This window comes from Pan troglodytes, chromosome 10 (assembly GCF_028858775.2).
Source record: "Pan troglodytes isolate AG18354 chromosome 10, NHGRI_mPanTro3-v2.0_pri, whole genome shotgun sequence".
In the NCBI taxonomy this organism is placed as follows: Eukaryota; Metazoa; Chordata; class Mammalia; order Primates; family Hominidae; genus Pan; species Pan troglodytes.
The window spans coordinates 74865072-74879751 of record NC_072408.2 but is presented as its reverse complement, the minus strand read 5'-3'; the positions used below and the strand labels follow the sequence as shown (position 1 = coordinate 74879751).

Genomic DNA, 14680 nt, shown 5'->3' with positions numbered 1-14680 from the left:
TTAAGGTAAAAACAATTCGTTGTGTATTCTTGTACTTAGATTTGAATTTCTTTGCTAAAGAAGCAAAGAAACAAAATTTCTTTGGTAAAGAAATTTGATATCACATTTGGAATGGAAAAGTTCAAGTTGAGCTCAGGATATCTTGTGGCCTGTTATTTGTCACCTGATATTTTATTGATATTACCATCTTTCTTGCCACAGTTATGCAAGTAGCTTTATGCCGCCTCATTTATTGAGTATTTGGTATTATGTTAGCCTCTGCTAGGCCTTTATTTGTTATTATTATATTGTTAATATCATAGTATGTGGTCTGTGACAGGCTCAGCACTAGCCCCTGTTGACTTGCCTAAAGAAAAGCACCTGTTGATCAATCAAAGCTGTGTATTAAGCCTATTATAGTAAGCTTGACAAAGTCTTACTAGGTCTCAGAACCTAGAGGTTCAGAGGAGGTCAGGAGGATATTTATAGGGCTTGGGGCTATGGGATCAAGTGGTTTGAGAAAAGTCTTTTAGTAAAGGGAAACTGAGATTGGGGAATCTGGTGTGTTGATTTAGGTCTGGTGGAAATGTAAGGCAAGGTTCTTGAAGCAATTCTTGACATATAAGTAGTCATTTGATAATTGTTTACTCAGGGGAGCAATCTACTGTCCTGAGAAGGAGGTCGTTTGTCCAGTTAAGCAAACGATTTGTTCAGATAAATTGATTTTCAATACTTTTCTGAAGCAAGCAGTGAAATTATTTACTGGTTTCTTTAAGTCATCTTGACCAAGGTGGCATTCAGCTTCAGTTCCGCTAGTTAAGCTATATGGACACGGGTGGTTGTAGTTCTCACCATGACCCATTTGTCAGTCTCCTTTGTGACCTCTGACTCCTGGGTTGATGTGCGAGGTCTATTTTTGATACATTCTTATCAAGACGTAGAGCTTAACTCCTCAAAATAACATACTCACACAAAAGCATTAATACTCAGCAATTCAGAATAGTTTCTGAAGGTGTCGGAGGGCTTTTCAGGGAAACACGATTGTCAGTATTCCAGAGATTTTCTTTTTCCAAAGTTCTGCCTCAGCTGCACCATCATGGAGAGGGGAGAGTTTTCTCTTTCCTCTACACAGTACCAATTTCTTTTCCTTTCCAGGATTTCCTCCCAGGAACTTCCAATTCTTCACTCTTATTATTCAGAGTAGCTTCCTCTCTTCCTTTGAAGATTTGACTGGAATGGAATCCATCCCCTAAGGTTCAGTTTCCAGTGTAAGTTTATCAAATCATTTCCCACAAAGCCAGGCTTCCCCATACAAAATCCTTGCTACTAAAAAGAATTTTTTTTTTTCAGTTTAGTAGCTTTCACATTTTTCATGATAATTTTATGTGTTAGACATTATCACATAGTTACACTAAATGGATAATTGATTGAAAGAATTGGAGAGGGTTGAGAAATCTTGATTTGTCTGTAATATAATCAGCATCTGAGTGCTCTGGGAGAAAATACAAGGCCAGAAGTGCCTTATCCTTTTCTGTTTACCTAAAATGAGAATCTGGCTGCTCCATGACAGGGCTTCTTTTGGGCAGATGGTGATGAAGGATCAAAGGTGAAAGTGCCATCACCAACTAAGCTGCATTTTATATGCATTCTATTTAATCTTCACAACAATCTTATCAATGAGGCTTGGAAACTATAAATAACATTCCCAAAGTTTTGCAGCTAAAGAGATCTAAGTCTAACTGAATCCTGAACAAGAGCTGTTAAGTACAGCATGTGCTCACTAGTTGCTCATTAGTATAATTTTACACTAGCCCATTACACATTATTGGGGGTGGCCATACCCAAGATTCTTTTTTTCCTTGGAAAGCAAGAGTTTATTTTTATATTTCTGCAAATACTAACTCGGTGACTACAACAGACACAGAGCAATCTCAATGCTGTTTATCCGGAGGACGGTCTGAGGGGTCACAATGAATTATTTCTTCTTGAAGCTTTTCCTTCTCCTAAATCTCATAATGACTCTTGTCCATGATTCTGTCTTTTCAATGACTATGGCTTCTACTCAAACAAGATCCTTTCTGAGGAGTGGCTTGCCAAGCAGTGTGAAGTTGTCTGCCCCAACCAGCAGGACCTTCTTCAGTAGAATTCTCTCTCCACATGCAAGGTCTAGTTCATTTCCAATTAAGGTGACCTTCAGAGGTCACCTTCCACTGGTGACTGGCAAAATGCACCATGGGAAAAAGCCTGCCATCTTTCCCTGTGGCGATGTAAAGTTACATCAGAGAACCATTGACATCTTGGTTATGGCCACCCCCAAGGATGTGTAATAGGCTAGTGTAAAATTATACTCGTGAGCAACTAGCAAGCACGTGCTGTACTTGTTTGGGATTCAGTTAGACTTAGATCTCTTTAGCTGTGAAACTTTAGGGATGTTACTTATAGTCTCCAAGCCTCATTGATAAGATTGTTGTGAAGATTAAATAAAATGCATATAAAATGCTTGGAAGAGAGACAATGCTCTGTAAATGCCTATTATTATTATTGTGATTTTTGTTGAATAAATCAATGAATCATTGTCATTAGCTTCGTCATTCTGGCAAGTTCTGTTCAGTTTTTCTTGATCTGAAAAATTTTCCATTTCTAGAAGAACTGACAGACGAAGCAAGTTGCAAAAGAAGTCGGTAAGTCAGAATCCCTGGATTGTGTTTAGTTTAACTGTGTCTTCTTTGGCGTGGTGCACTGTTACTTAGGCTCCAGTGTAAATTCTGTGAGGTCTTACATCTTAGGATCATCAGGGAGTGGGACTGCCGTGCATAGGGCTTGCAAAACTCACCTAGCTTCAGGGATTTGGTCACGAAAGGGCAGAGCACCCTGGCGGTTGGTGAGACTGTGGTGTGGCAGTTTTGAGGAGAAAGGGTGGGAGCATCTAGACCATGATCCAAATCTTGGAGACAAGGGCGGCAAGTGTGATTTTGAGGATTCCATCTATAAAAGATGAGGCCACTACTGGTGAGCGGGGTCCCCATGGTGGCATCTAGTCCTTTTGAGCAAGCACTGACACAAGGGCGATGAGGATCTGAGTACTGACCAGCATACCTGATCAAATGCACTGAAACAGCTTGAGAAGAGGAAGGGGCAGGAAGTCCTGGGGCTTGAGAGGTCCAAACAGCATCAGACTCTTCTCTGTTGCATCAGGTCCTTGCTAAACTGCTGTGGATGTAAACTGATGTGACTGCTATGGGCCCTGCCCATATCATCAGTATTTGCTCAAGACCTGGGGTAAAGGGGTTTGAGCAGGCTGAGACTACAACCATAGAGAGCTGGGAAAATGACATATAGGGGCCTGATGATATGCTTTAGATAAGAAAAGGTACACAAATTGTGAAAAGATTTGTAAGAAGTCCAAATGAATCAGTGATCATGTTTGGATAAACACTCTATTTAATTGAGGTTATGATTTTTAGAGGGCAATTGCTTTTCAGAAATACCAAGTATTTTTGGAGATCTGACACTGTCACTCTCACCATCTATGTGACTTTGACTAACTCAGGATCAAATGACATAATATTTGTGACTTCGAATGGCAAAGTTCTGTGTAAATGTGAGCTATGACACTAACATAGTTTCTGGAAGGAGCCTTGTAATATTCTGGGTGCCAGATTCATGAATTGTAGGAGATAATGAAATGTAGTAGATTTTTCTGTTTCTTAAACTTCTCTGATGCTTAAATAATCAATTAAGATCTAATTTCATGAATTTAAACCTTGTTAGTGCTTATTCTCAAATATTGCCTTCAGAAGGATTTTGTGGTTCATGTTAAGAATTTGTAGTGGAATTGTTTTGAATTTTTAACTCATTGTTTTTCCTCTGTGTTTGTTTGATCTTGGACCATCCCTCCCATTGAAATAGGCCATTCTGTGCTAGTTGTCAAGGAGAACTGATGTAACAATGGAAAATGGAGAAAAACTAGGTCTCCACTTTCAAAAGCCTAGGATGTTAAAAAATAAAAAAGACTTATGATATAGACAAACAATTTAAGAGAAAGCATCCTGAGCTAGAGGAGCAAGTTCTACCCTAACCCTCACATTAATCAAGAACTCTTCTGGCCGAAAATACTAGGGGAAACTGGAAATAAGGTGATGGGGGAGGATAAGTTGGGGAGCTCTGGGGTCACAAAGCTGGAACAGAGAGAATCATATGTCCCATAATGGAGTCGCTATCTGGAGGTTAGCCAGCTTCTACTTGAGCAAAGTAACCATGTGTCACCTAGACTGACACAAAGAGCATTATTCTAAGGGACATGTGCTTCCATTTTCACCAGAAGATTCTGGGAAACAAACTCTATTTCAGGCTGCAAAAATCTGTTATTAACTCACCAAACACTAGAATATGATTTTGTTTTGTTTTTCTGTTTACATTTTAACAAATATAGTTGATACTCTCATTCACTGCCATAGTGGCAATTAAAAAAACAATGCACTTGCTCTTTAACCATCCAAAAAAGTGGTATTAACGATTCATGTCAAATGAACACTGAAATTTTTATGAGTTCATGTAATTTATACAAACTACTTTGGGTGCACCAAGACTTTAATTAGTATAGATAGAAAAAAAATAGGATTGCAAACAATAGCAAAATTATGGCTAGGAATATGATTATGCCTGATAGAAGGTTTTATGGGCTGGAGTATGTTTTTGGTGGAATCCAACAGCAATGTTGATAAATCTGTCTCCTGTCATTGTATCCTGCTTGGGGACACCCACTAGCAGATGTTCAGATTCACCAAGGATTATTTGCACATCATTAGCATTGAGGAAGGTGATCTAGCTGCTCTCTAAGAAGCACTAATTATCAACATATTCATTGGGGCTTATGACACCTCAGCATGTTAATGCATTACTTCTGGGTCTTTACAAATATGCTAATCCTATTTGCTACTCAGGTTTCCTGAGGGCTTTGCATAAGTCACTGGAAAGCTTTTGAAAAATTGAGACATCAGCATCCATTGGTGAACTAATAGAGACCCAGCAAACTAATGTTCTATAATTTAGGCCTTCAGGTGCAGGGAAAAAGAGCCAATATTGTGTGTCACAAAACACTTTTTGAAAAAATGCTAAACACATATACTGTAGTGTTTCATGGTTGTGTGGGTGGTTCTACTTTATCTTAGACTGGTGAAGTGAGAGTTGTCTTTATTTTTGAAGAGCAGATGACATGAAATAAACAAAGAACCCACAGCAGAATAAGTTTCAAACAGGGGAAAGTGTAGTACGCTGACTGAAGGGAAAGCAAACTTTTTTGTCTCTGAGTTGGGGGTACACAACCAGGTGTGTACCCCATGGGAGGAGCAAGAACAGGACCAATCAATTCAATGGGAGTATTTCACCAGTCACTAACATAGTAATTGCCCAATTCAGTTTACTTACAATGTTTGGTCATTAGGGTATGTGTGGGTAAGCAAATTCCATTTTTATTCCTCTTTTTCAACCTCATGTGATTTTACAGCACTGGTACTTGACCACAGAGATAGAATCTGTTTAACTACCTTGACACCATGCTGCTTCCAATAACCCAGGAAATGTTTTTTTTCCTTTGTAAGCCATTCAAAGACCATATTGATGTATATTATGTCCTGGTTAAACCATAGAATTCAGTTTTTGTCCTAATGCATATGGGCTCATGAAAATAGTTCACCTTCAAGCCTATTATTTATTCAGTGCTAAAATCCTACAGGTAGTAAAGAAAGGGAGAAAAATTTAAGTTGGTGGAGGAAAACAAATTAATCTTTGCATCTCATAAGATCTTACCTTGTGATTTAGAAAGAAGTACGAAGTGGAAAGAATGTCCCTGGAGCCTCACAAAGGTATACTCTGTGTATCCCACAGAACGGCATACACAGACAGTGGCTCAAAATTACCTTAACACAATTATGAATTTTACATGAAGTTTCAAGAAATTTATTCTGATTTACCAGGAATATTTCTTTCCATGTGAAAATAACATCAGTAATTAATTATTGAGCCTTGCTAAGAGCTTTCTGGTGTCCAACATGATTTTTCACTACTTTAGGTGGAGAATTATCTTAGATGTTGTAGTGGGGTCTCTAGAGGCCCCTGCATGTGCCCCATGGAGATGTGAACAATCTAGAAAAATTGAGGGAGGAATATTGTCTGCATACGTTGAACCAAAATGACTAATTCTAGGGACAGAGATTTTCAAGCAGGTAGGGAAGATGAAGGCTCCCCATTAACCTCCATTATAATTTGCCAGATGGAGATAAATACACTACCTACAGGGCCACTGTATAAATTAAGATAAATTATGTGTGTAAGTTGCATGAGACATGGGGCAATTCTTCATTGCACAAAACTGTCTCATGCATTGCAGGAGTTCTAACCTCATTGACTTCCCCACCCACATATTCCAGTAGAACCTATGAAATTATTGTGACAATCAGAGTTGCTCACAGTACATTTCCAAAATTACTTGGAGGGTGGGGAGATGGCTATCACCCACTCAGCCCTATGACCATTGGACTAATTGAATTTTATGGAAACTTCCACACCTGTGCATGCATGAAGCCATAATTTTGCAGCCTTGCTTTTCTCTGGTTTCTAATCAATGGCATATGATTAATCTTCCAAGGAGTTTGACAAGATCCTTTCAAATATTTTCAAATTAATATTTTTCTCTCATTGAGGGTACTATGTAGAAGGCACTGAAAACTCTGGGGTAACAAGAATCATCAATATGAGTAACTGATCTTGGGTGGGTTAGGGGCACCAGGAATTCTGGGTAATTGGGGCTTAGCTATTTTTGTTTTTAATCAGTAAGTTTAGGGACTATCACTAGAGTAGAAAATGCTGAGTAACTGGAAAATGACATGTTGGAAACTCTGGCTCAGGAGTTAGGAAATCCCCACTGTCAGTTTCCCTAGGGTAATATACTGGGTTGAATTGGATGTAACTGAAGGGGCCAGACCTCATAGCTGTATTAGTCTGCAAGTGTGACCATGTCTAGAAGACACCAGACAATGTAACACCGGCCAATTGAAGGAATAACATCAGTGAAGACAGTTTGTCATAATGTAGTTAAAAATTGATTATTGTTTCCCTGAGTTCTTTCTCTACTTTAATTCCTGACTCAGGGTTACCAGAGGTAAATCAGAAAACACATACTCAAAGGACACAGCAACCAAGAAGGACACACCATGAATTACTGAACAAGCACCCCCAGACAAATGTCCATATGACTTTCAAACAGTGGTCCCAACATCTGAGACTTTGCATCTTTCCAAAGGCATCAGGTTATTAGATTCTTAACTGATGTGCATGTCAGACAGGAATGAACTGATCATTTTATTCTGGTTTGTTCTTTGTTTAAATGTCATTTTTCATCTTTTATTGATACATTTTGTGGCTACTGCTACTACAGCTGCTGCTATTTCATGCCCATGGCCCATGAGCTCAGGCTGGTTGACACAAAAAAAGTCAGGCAAGGTATGAAACTTAGAAAAATTGTTGCTGGCCAGTATCTACCATTTGGAGTAATGGGACATGTGACCCAAAATTTCTCTTGAAGTGGGAAGAGGAGAAAATAGGGGTTTGAACATTTCAGGGTATAGTTGGGAAGGGATCATTTTAAGGGACTCCATTTCTGAAGTGAAAAGAGACTCAGTTGGGAAACAAGGTTCTACTCTTATGAGATTTTTTTTCCTGACAAATATCTTAAAGGTCACATACTAATAGTATAAGAACGTTTTTAACCACACAAGTTTCAGTAAAATCAGAATCAAATGCTACTAAGGAAACCAGTCTTTTTATTTTGAACACCAGGTTAGCAAATAAGGAACAGTATACCTATGGGGCTGCATGGCTTGAAGGTCTCAATGGTACCACAAGCAGTGCCAGGGAAACCACAGACTGGGTTTTCTACCCTAAAATGTGGAAACATATGTATTTTCATCTTTTTCCTGTCTCAAAGACTAGACCAGAATGTTGGTGTTAAAAACTGATTTGCACACTGCTCACCAAAACAGTTACGTCCCAAATGGCAAAACATGAAGAGTCTTGCTCTTAGCAACATAGGGACTTCAGGCACGTCCAGAGGAAGCAGTTTCCTAATTATGCTGACAAGGAGGGCTAGACATTTGCTTTCTGCTTATTAGAGACAGTCAGTGGGAAAGCGGTAGACTTTAAAGAGATGACAGGAAATGGCTTCTCAGAAGTGAAATGAGAGGCCATTTCTACATTGATTAGATGGGAGTGGAAGGGGAGACAGGAAAGCAGGCTGGTAGAAGATTCAAAAAGAAGTAAAGGAGGGCTAAAGGTGCTTCCCTGGACTGTTGTAGGCAGGGCCCAGGGGCGTGCGACTGGGTGAGGGAGATTGCATCCTAGCTCTGAGAAAGACTTGGCCATTCCTGGGAGTAAGTTGGACTTTCTGCAAAGGCTGTCTGTGAAAGGGAGATTCTAAGTTTATATCCCACTCCCTCCTCTCTCCCTACCTGTCACCCCCAGAGTTTTGGTTTGGAAGAGTAAAGAAGACAATACAAATTACTAAAAGTCTTTAGCACAGTGCCTGGCACAAAATTAGCACTCATAATGAAAACCATTATTTTATCATTATCGTTGTTCATTTTGGTGGAGTGTTTTATTCCCAGCCCAATGGTGGGAACAAAGTAGCTTCTTAATTAGCACTTGTTAATTGGATAATTAATTGGAGTAGTCACAGTGGAAATAATAGTAGTGAACATTGATTTTGGATTGACTATGTATGTACTTACTATAATAAAGATGCTGAACTCTTTATATGTAGCTCTGTAAGTGGGACATCAGTACTATTCTTTTTACAGATGAGGAAACTGAGGCCTCAGATCACTGAGGTAATAAATGGCAGAGCCAGGGCTCAACCCCAGGCAGACACCGGGGCACCTCCCCTGAGAGAATGAGACAGTAGCCAGGAACTGGAGGATTCTGACACCTGCTGGGGGGTTCCATCTGTGTAGCAAATCTTGGGAATACATGTGAGGAAGAGGAGATGGATTTCTCTGGTGTAGCAGAGAAGTCCTTAGACCAGACAGGAGCTGTAGCAGGGAGGGTCTGCAGGGGCAGGGGCAGAGGCAAAGCCAGCTCATCGATTCTGCTGGACTGTGGCCTCCACACAACCCTCCTCACCTTTCCCTCACTCCTGAAGCCTACAGCTTCCTGGAAGTGCCCCTGAAGTGATGAGAGAAAGCATCCTGGCCAGATGTTGCAGCAACCACAGCAGTAGGAAAGTGATCAGCGTAATTCTAAGAGGAAAAATGATCATGAGTCTCAAGCCGGGCTTCATAGGCCTGGCCACAGAGAACCTCGGAGGAAGGTCAAACCTAGGTGAGAAAGAGTCTTGCATAAATTTGCAAAGTAGGAAGTTCATATCCTGTGCCCACTCCCTTCCTCTTGTGATTCTCCCTTCTCATATTCCTACCTATTCTGGACCTCAAAGCTCTTTGTCTACCCTGGACCCCTCAGTGTGATGGTTCATTTAGGCCTGGCTTTCTCTGTCCAAAAGCCTTGAGCCCAGAATGCACCCTCCTTGTTCCTCCCATCACACGTTTCACTTGTTCTGTGACTCTAACCTCCTGGCAGACCCAGCTGGAAGAAATTTGATAGGCTAATTTTACCTAAGGACCCAGACTGGATACAGATCTTTGAGTGACTTATCCTAGGGATGTTGATATTTTCAATAAATATTCCTGAAATGTCAATGACTTGATTCTGAAATAATCAAGTTTCCAGGGGGAGGCTTCAGGTTCTGTGGCAGTGTTGGAGGGACTTTTGGGCATCCTGTAAGTTGCAGGGGATTACTGATCAGTCTGCATATGTGAGAAAAAGCTGGGCGTTCTCTACTGGCAGCATTTTACATGAGATGCATGGTGTGTAATGCATTTTATTTCATGCTGTCTTAAGCTATTCTCTAACTGTTTCATGTGTATATTCTGTCTGTCAAACGGATGATCAGTTTTTAGGACAGGAACAATTCCTCATGCATTTCGTGTACCATGCATTTTGTGTACCACATAATCTGTAGGAAAGAAACTCAACAAACAAGTATCCATTGGTGTATTCAAGTGGGAGCAGGGGAGTGGACACTCTAGGATGATTCATTTTAGGATTAAAAAAAAACCTTAATGACAGGATTCATTTAGGGGAAAAAATCAGAAAATGCCTATAGCCCAGGCAGTCTTACTACAAAGAGGTAACCATTAGGGAACTTCAGCAGATTCAGTTTAATTAAATTCAATAACTGCCACTATCATTCCCCAACCAGATTTAGGCTTGTAAGAAAGTAAACTAGGGTGACATCACCAAGATAGCAGAGTGGGAGATACAAGCCTTCATTCCCCCACACAAAAAAACAAATATAGACAGCTATCTACAAACCAAAATACAGACCTCAAGTGCTCATCAAAGAATCTGTAGCAATGTGGTAGAGCAAAAAATATGGAGCATATCCATCCACATAGGAAGCATTGCTGGTGATACTGGCCTACATGTGACTCTGGAAGACAGCCAATAACAAAGAAAAAGGCAGAAGCTATCTGTATCAGCCACTCTGCAGAAGCCGCCATGGTCACAGCAGCCTGCTCTGCACAGGACACCAATATCTCTTGCTACTGAGGCAACTAACAGCCATTTCCCCCGGTTAGCTCTGGAGAAGGAGACATGGCTTTATACCCTGTGCCTCACCCATCAAGAAGCAGTTGCCATGAAGCTGCTTTGGGAAAGGAGCAGCCACATCTTTCAACTTTGTGTGGGCCCTGGCCCCCAAGCTGTGGCTCCCCTGAGATTGCCTTCACTCCAGACCCAAGCTCTGTGACTGCTTTGTGCCTGCTCACATATCAGATACTGGAGGCATCACCACAGTGAATTAATTTTCACTTTGGGCCCTGGAGCCAAGTTCTTCCTATCTATGCCCATGCTCTTGGTGCTGGCTCAGCCACTGTAGAGAGCTAGGCTCTATACCGGAGCCACTTTAACTCTGCACACACCTGTCCTCCCATTCTCAGCCTCCCAGCTGCTTTACAAGCTATGTACTTTACATAGTATTACCACCACAGCAGTGAGATGCCTGTGCTCCAAGCACCAATGCCTTTACTTCTGTGGATCCTGGAGCTGTTATTCTTCCATATGTGCCTGTGTTTCAGGCCTCAGCTCCATGGATGATCCACTTATCAGTCATTGGTAGCATGACCACTGTGAGAGGGTACACAAGCCAGACCCAGAGCCAAGAGGGATGCCTCAGCCACAACATCCCCAGTGGGAGAAAAAGACCAGGAGGTTCTTAGCGGCCATTGCCACTGAGGACCCCACTGCAGACATCCAGAGCATTGGCTGCTGAGGATCCCTGCAATTTTTGTCAACACCAACCTCAGCTGACAAAGCTGCACAGAGACTACACAGCTTCCCCTTCACTTGTGCCAGAATTACTGTGCTCCACCTAGCAAGTGCCCTCAGACCATCCCCCTACCATTGGAGACGGTCTACCTGCAGCAAAACTATCATGTAAAGTCTGAAAGAGGTGTCCACTTGACCAAATGTGTAGACATCACTATGAGACAAAAAACATAAAAAACCAAGAAAATATAACACTACCAAAAGAACACAATAACCTTCCTGTAGCTGACCCCAAAGAAATTAAAATATGCAAACTGCATTACAAAGAATTCAGAATGACTGAATAAAGGAAGTTGAGTGAACTTCAAGAAAAAAGAGAAAAAATAATTCAATGAAATTAGGAAAAGAATAAATGACCAAAATTATAAATGTAAGAGAGAGATTGAAACTACAAGAAAAAAAATCAAACAAATTCTGGAGCTGAAAATTATAGTGAATGAAATTTAAAAATGCAGCAAAGAGTGTCAACAACAGAATTAATCAAGGAGAGCAAGGTGGTGGAATAGAAACCTCCATAGATTGTCCCCTCTGCAAGGACACCAATTTAACAACTATCTATATAAAAAATCACTTTCATAAACACCAAAACTTAGGTGAGTACTCACAATACTTGGTTTTAACTTTATATCACTGAAAGAGGCATTGAGATGGTAGGAAAAGCAGTCTTGAATCACCAATGCCACTCCTGCCCAATCCCCAAGCGGGGGTGGCATGGTGCAGAGAGGCTTTCAGTGCACTGGAGAGAGGAAGATCACAGCATTTGTCAGGCATTGAACACAGTGCTGCCCTATTATAACAGAAAACAAAACTGGACCAAATTCAGCTGACACCCACCCACAGAGGGAGCATTCAAAGCAGCTCTAGCCAGAGGGAAATCACAGATCCCAGTGGTCTAAACTTGAGCTTCTGCAATCCTCGCTAATGGGCTAAAGTGCTCTGGGGCTCTAAATAAGCTTGAAAGGCAGTCTAGACCACAAGGACTGCAACTCCTAGACAAGTTCTAGTGCCAAATTGGGTCCAGAGACGGTGGCTGGGTGGCGGGCACACAACCTACTGAGACACCAGCTGGGGTAGCTAAGGGAATGTTAGCTTCACCTCTCCCCTAACACCAGGCTGCACAGCTCATGGCATCAAAAGTGACCTTTTCCCTTCACTTGAGGAGAGGAGAGGGAAGAGTGGGGAGGACTTTTGCTTTCATCTTGGATACCAGCTCAGCCACAGTGGAATAGGGCACCAGTCTGAGTCATGAGGCTCCCTTTCTAGGCCCTAGCTCCAAGATGGCATTTCTGGATACACCCCAGGCCAGAAGAGAATCGGCAGCCTTGAAAAGAAGAACACAGCCCTGGCAGGATTTACCATCTGCCAACTGAAGAGCCCTTGGGCTCTGAATAACCAGCAGAGATATCCAGGTACTATATCAAAGGCCTTAGGTGAACCTCTGAGACTTGTTGGCCTCAGGCAAGACTCAGCACATTCCCAGATACAATGGCTATGGGGCAAGACTCCTTCCACTTGAGAAAAGTGGAGGGAAAACAAAGGGATTTTTTTTCACACCTTAGGTATCAGCTCAGCCACAGGGGTTAGAGCACCAAGCAGACCCTTTAGGTCCCCCATTCCAAGACTTGGCTCTTGGACTGCATTTCTCGACCTGCCCTGGGCCAGAGGGGAGCCCACTTCCCTGAAGGATAAGTCCCAGGCCAAGCAGCATTTACCACAAGCTGACCAGAGAAACCTCGGGCCAGAAAGGAACATCAGTGATAGCCTGGCAGTATTCCCTTGGGTCTGTGGTGGTGGTCATGAGGTGAGGCTTCTCTGGCTTTAGAAAGAGGAGGGAAGAGTGGGAAGGACTACATCTTATGATTTAAGAGCCATCTCAGACACAGTGCAAGAGAATACCAGGTAGACGTATAAGGTTTTTACTCTAGCTCCTGGTTCCTGGACAGCACGTCTGGACATGCCCAGGGACTGGGGAGCTTGCCACCCTAAAGGGAAGGACACAGGCCTAGCTGGCTTTGCTACCTGCTAATTGTAGAGCCCCAGGGACTTGAGCAAGTGTAGGCTGTAGCCAGGGAGTGGTTCCAGCAGGCCTTGGGTGAGACCCAGTGCTGTGCTGGCTTCAGGTCTGACCCAGTGCAGTTCCAGTTGTGGCAGCCATAGGGTGTTTGTGTTGCACCATCCCCAGTACGAGGTGGCTCAGAACAGAGAGACTTCATTCATTTGGGAGAAAGTAAAGGAAGAGAACAAGAATCTCTGCGTGGTGATCCAGATAATTATTCTGAATCTTGTCCAAGACTACCAAGGTGGTGCCTATATGAGTCTGCAAGATGCACAATGTTACTGGTCTTGGGGTGCCCCCTAAAGCAGATACAGTTTAGATCACAACACCCAAGTCCTTCTGAATATCTGGAAAGCCTTCCCAATAAGGTCAGGTACAAATAATCCCAGACTGAGACAACCACAGTAAATACCTAACTCTTCAATGCCCAGACACCAAAGAATGTCAACAGGCATCAACACCATCCAGGAAAACATAACCTCACCAAATGAACTAAATAAGGCACCAGAGACCAATCCTGGAGAAACAGCTATGTGACCTTTCAGACAGAGAATTCAAAATAGCTGTGTTGAGAAAACTCAAAGAAATTCAAGATAACACAGAGAAGGAATTCACAATTCTTTCAGGTAAATTTAACAAAGAGACTGAAATAATTAAAAAGAATCAAGCAGAAATTCGAGAGCTGAAAAACACAACTGGCCTACTGAAGAATGCTTTAGAGTCCTTTAATATTAGAATTTATCAAGCAGAAGAAAGAATTAGTGAGGTTGAAGACAGGCTATTTGAAAATACACAGTCAAAGGAAAGAAAAAAAAACAGTGAAGCACACCTATAAAACTGGGAAAATAGCCTCAAAAAGGCAAATCAAGAGTTATTGGCTTTAAAGAGGAAGTAGAGAAAGAGGTAGGGGTAGAAAGCTTATTCAAAGGGATAATAACAGAGAACTTCTCAAACCCAGAGAAAGATATTGATATCCAAGTACAAGAATGTTCTCAAACACTAAGCAGATTTAACCCAAAGAAGACCACCTTGAAGCATTTGGTAATTAAACTCCTAAAGGTAAAGAATAGAGAAAGGATTCTAAAAGAAAAGCAAGAGAAAAGAAACAAATAACATACAATGGAGCTCCACTACATCTGGCAACACACTTTTCAGTGGAAACCTTATAGGTCAGGAAAGGGTGGCATGACATATTTAAAGTGCTGAAGA

General features: G+C 41.7%; 1 long non-coding RNA gene and 1 pseudogene across 6 annotated transcripts in view; both read right to left on the bottom strand.

Moving 5' to 3' along the window:
• Nucleotides 1-14680, bottom strand: part of LOC107966622 (uncharacterized) — a 216643-nt gene that overhangs the window by 56281 nt on the left and 145682 nt on the right. The gene's annotated exons all lie outside the window — the stretch shown is intronic.
• LOC104001633 (mitochondrial ribosomal protein L21 pseudogene) lies at nt 1773-3005 on the bottom strand (annotated as a pseudogene).